Source organism: Petaurus breviceps, unplaced genomic scaffold (genome assembly GCF_028583685.1).
Source record: "Petaurus breviceps papuanus isolate PSGF00001 unplaced genomic scaffold, PetGlider_PUasm1.0 41, whole genome shotgun sequence".
Classification (NCBI taxonomy): domain Eukaryota; kingdom Metazoa; phylum Chordata; class Mammalia; order Diprotodontia; family Petauridae; genus Petaurus; species Petaurus breviceps.
Window position 1 is genome coordinate 10318432 of NW_027186320.1, and position 5293 is coordinate 10323724.

Here is a 5293-nt window from a genome sequence, read left to right on the forward strand (position 1 = left end):
AATTATTCTGTCTCTCTGGGACATACATTTTTCCATTTGCAAAATAGTGGAGTTGATTTGAATGGTACTTGTGACCCTTTTTAGTTCTAGATGTATATTGATAAATTTCTTAAGATAAAGAAGGGAATCACAAACAGCATTGCCATAAAAACATTAAAAACATGAACAATTTTCAATACTGATATTTTTCTCCTTTAGAATGTCTTTAAAGGGCAGCTAGGTGGTGCATTGAGTAAAGCACCAGCCCCTGAGTCAGGAGGACCTGAGTTTGGTACCGGCCTCAGAAACTTAACACCCGTGCACACACGCACACGCATGCACACACACACATACACACAAAAAAAAAGCTTGCCGTGTAACTTTGGGCAAGTTACTTAACTGCAATTGCCTTCCAAAAAGCAAAAAAAAAAATCTTTAAGAAGTATCTGCACTTACTAAGCCAGCATCCCAAGTGAAGATATGAAAGAGGATCAATTAGGCTTTTGCTTTATGGAAGGGGGAAGGCAGGGCAACTGGGCTTAAGTGACTTGCCCAAGGTCACATGACTAGTGTTATGTGCCTGAGGTCAGATTTGAACTCAGGTCTTTATGACTCCAGGGCTGGTGCTCTATTCACTGAGCCACCAATCTGCCCCCAGCAAATAAGCTTTTACAAATGATTTTTTTTCCTGATTACCACTACTTTAAAATTTTTATTGTATAATTTGTTGTTCCATTGACTAATTTCTTCTAGTATACCTTTCCTTTCACAGGGATCACTCCATATAACAAAAACTATTTTTAAAGGGAAAAAAAAGGAAGAGGGGAAAAAAAAAAACTTCTTAACAAAACTGATTAGCAACAGATTTGGGGGTTATTTTGATATGCAATTTGAACTTTCTTTTTATTGAATTATTAAAAATATTGAATGCTTCACAAATTTGAATGTCATCCTTGCACAGGGGCCATGCTAATCTTCTCTGAATTATTCCAATTTTACTATATATGCTGCCGAAAGGAGCACTACAAATGATTTTTTTTATAGCAGACTATACTTTCCCATCATAATGAAATGTTTATAGAATATAACTCCCATATGGTTTTTATTGTGGTATTGATTTTCATAAGACATTTGATTTAACATACCAAAAATAAATCCTTCATAATTCCCTTAAAAATATGGACTCTCCTGAGCATTTGATGATATCATATAAATTTCTTTAATAGATGAAACCAAAATGGTACCTTTGTTCAATGATCTACTGATCAATATAAGTGATAAAAATAGGGAAATACATTCTTTTGATTAGTGTTCAACAGGTACATGATGGAAGAATAGTGTCTGAGTAAAGGATACATTTATTATATATAGTACAGTAGACATTTGTGTGGATTACATCAAACCTCAGAACACTTTAGCGATTCCTAAATTGCATTGACAGCCTATAAAGATCAGCCTAATAGCATGAAGACTAGAATTGGCCATTGTCTAGGTATGTGATCAGTGATGGGAAATGAATATTGAGAATGATGGGAAAAGAGTAAGGTCGATTATTATCTATGGAATGGTTCATCATTTTTTTCTCAGGTTACTTTTGTTGTACAAAGAAACAACACCATTTTACATGTCAGTATTGTCCTGATCATTCTTTATATCTTTGAATCTCATGAACCCACAAAGAATCAGAACTTTGGGTCTTAAATTATGGTAAATATAAGCAGACTGTAATATTTTTAAACAATTAATCAATGCACATTTTTCTTTTATAATTAATTATTTTTTTTATTTTTCAACATTCACTTCCATAAGATTTTGAGTTTTAAATGATCCCCCTCCTCTTTTCCTTCCCCAAGTCCATATGCAATCTGATATACATATACATATACATTCATTTTAACATATATTCACATTAGCCATGTTGTAAGATAAGAAAGATGAAAATAAAACAAATCAACAACAACCAAAAATAAAGCATATAATATGTTCTCCTCTACATTCAGACTCCAAAGTTATTTCTCCAGATGTGGATAGCATTTTCCATCTTGAGACTTTTGGAGTTGTCTTAGATCTTTCCATTGCTAAGAACAGTTAACTCCTTCAAAGTTAGTCATCATGTAATGTGTCTGATTTTATATACATATAAATATATACATTTATAATATAGTATTATAAGTATATAATGTATATAGCATATATTAAACATTTATATAACTATATATTATATTATAATTACATATTATATATATATAGTATTTTATATATAGAATACAGTGCTCTCCTAGTTCTGCTCACTTCACTCATAATCAGTTCATAAAAGACTTTCCAGATTTTTCTGAAGTCTGCCTGATCATAATTTCTTATTGCACAATAGTTTTCCATTATATCCATATCCCACAACTTGTTGAGCCATTCCCCAGCTGATGGGACATCTCCTCAGTTTCCAATTCTTGGGCAACACATTTTTGTACACCTGGGTCTTTTCCCCATTTTTAGAATCTCTTTGGGATAAAGACCTAGAATTGGTATTGCTGAGAAAAGGTATGCACAGTTCTCCCCCCCCCCCCCTTTGGGCATAGTTCCAAATTGTTCTCCAGAATTATTGGAACAGTTTACAACTCAACCCACAGTGCATTACTGTTTTAAGTTTCCCACATACTCTCCAGCATTTCATTTTCCTTTTTTGTCATGTTAGCCAGACTCATAGATAGGATGTGGTACCTCAGATTTGTTTTGATTTCCATTTCTCTAATCAGTGGCGATTTACAACATTTTTCATATGGCTGTAGAGAGCTTTAATTTCTTCATCTGAAAAATACCTGCTCATATCTTTTGACAATTTATCAATCAGGAAATTATGTGTTTTTTTGTTTTATAAATTTGACTCTGTTTTCTATATATGTCAGAAATGAGGCCTTTATTAGAGACACCACATGTGAAAATGGTTTCCCAGTTTTCTGTTTCTCTTCTAATTTTGGTTGCATTGACTTTGTGGTGAAAAAAAAACTTTATAATTCAAGTTAATAAAAATCACCCTTTTTACATTTCATAATGTTCATTATTTCTTGTTTGGTCATAAATTCTTCACTTCTTCAATCTTAAAGGTAAACTATCCCTTGCTTTCCCTATTTGTTTATAGTATCAGCCTTAACATCTAAATCATGTACCCATTTTGACTTTATTTTGCCATACGATGGTTTACATATGTTGGTCTGTGCCTAGTTTCTACCTTACTATTTTCCAGTTTTCCTATAAGTTTTTGCAAAATAGTCCGCTTTTATCCCAGAAGTTAGAGTTTTGGGGTTTAATAAACAGTAGATTACTATATTCATTGATTATTGTGTCTTCTCTACCTAATGAATTCCACTTATCCACCATGCTATTTCTTAGAAAGTACCAATAGTTTTGGGGTTCACTGTTTTATATTACAATTTAAGATATGTTATGACTAGGCCAACTTCCCTAGCATTTCTTTTGATTAATTCCCATTATATTCTGAACCTTTGATTCTTCCAGAAGAATTTTACAGTTATTTTTTCTATCTCATTAAAATATTTTATGGAAGTTTGATTGGTATGGCACTGAGTAAGTAAATTAATTTAGGTTGAATTGTCATTTTTATTATATTAGCTCATCCTACCCATGAGCAGCTGATATTTTCCAAGTATATAGATCTGATTTATTTGTGTGAAAAGTGTTTTGTAATTGTATTCATATATTTTCTGAACTTCTTTTTGGAAGGATGTTTCCCAAATATTTTACAATGCATACAGTAACTTTAAATGTAATTTATCTTTCTATCTCTTGCTGTTGGTTTTTTTTAGTAATATACAGAAATGCTGATGATTTATAACGGTTTATTTAATATCCTGCATTTTTGCTATATTTGTTAATTATTTCTAGAATTTTTTTACTTGATTTACTAATATTCTCCAATTATACCATCATAGCACAAAGAGTGATAGTTTTGTTTCTTTTCTGCCTCTTCTAATTGCTTCAATTTCTTTTTTTCCTACTCTTATTGCTAAAGCTAACATTTCTAGTAAATATTGAATAACAGTGGTAATAATTGACATCCTTGCTTCACCCTTCATCTTATTGGAAACAATTCCAGCTTTTCTCCATTTCATATATCACTTACTGATGGTTTCTGATAGATGCTACTTATCATGTTAGGGAAGATTCCTTTTATTTCTATGCTCTCTAGTGCTTTTAATAGGAATAGGTGTAGAATTTTTTCAAAAGCTTTTTCTGCCTCCTTATTGAAATAATCATATTATTTCTGTGCTTATATGGTCAAGTATGCTGATAGTTTTCCTTATATTAAGCTTTAACATTTTGACAAAGAAGATTACACATAAGAAGTGAGGAGAGTGATTTAATCCGGCAAACATCTCAACAGAAAAGAATCATGATTAAACATTGTGTTGTCATTAAGAGAACACTTAGTTATCAGATAGAAGATGGGCATTTATGTCCTAACTCTACTACATAATACTTGTGTGACTAATTAAAAGTAAATTCATGGAACTTCGGCATCATTTGTAAAATTAGGGTATTGGACTAGATGGCATCTGAACTACTGAGTAAGTATCTGATAATGGGTAGTGATATTGAGAGAAAATATATGGAAAATTCTAAGAATGGATTGGTATATGCAAAATCATGAGAATTAAAAGAAAATTACCTGTCACATAGATCCACCGTGGAGAGATTCAGAGATGGAACTGACAAAAAGCTAACAGAATTAGAAAATATCATGAGTTGTGGTGTACCTATACTAATAGGTGATTGTGCAAACCAATCATCTATTTAAGTACATGTTTTTCTTTTAAATCATGGCTTATTCCTGAGATTAGTAATTGATAAATTCTACAAAATACATGTTCATTTATAAAGATTGTATCAGGTTGTTCATAATAATTCAATATTTAATAGGTAAGATGTTTGATTTATAGGTAATTGTGATGATTATTATGGCCAAATAAATATGAATATACCTGCAAATGATTCCAAAAATTTATATCTCTATACTTGGTTCATTTTAATTACCCATTGATTACTTTGTTAGGGGTGAAAACCAAGATTTAATGAAGTTGTGCAATTATTCATAACAAAAGTACATTCATCAAGGCAATTTGAAGTTAGCTTGCCTTATAAAAATCCATAATCACTGCTGTGAATCACATATCTAAACTGAAGGTAAAACTAATGTTAAGTTTTTGAAAACACTCTTTTTGCAAAATTATGAAAAAGATCATCTTATAAACACTTTTCCCAGAAATAGTTTTTATTGCAATGTATTTGAATTTAAAAT

The 5293-nt window shown here is 31.2% G+C and overlaps 1 non-coding gene across 1 annotated transcript; it reads right to left on the reverse strand.

Moving 5' to 3' along the window:
• Window positions 1-895: 895 nt before the first annotated feature.
• Window positions 896-1002, reverse strand: LOC138171104 (U6 spliceosomal RNA). The gene has a single exon (XR_011170796.1). It is a non-coding gene; the product is annotated as a U6 spliceosomal RNA (small nuclear RNA).
• Window positions 1003-5293: the final 4291 nt, after the last annotated feature.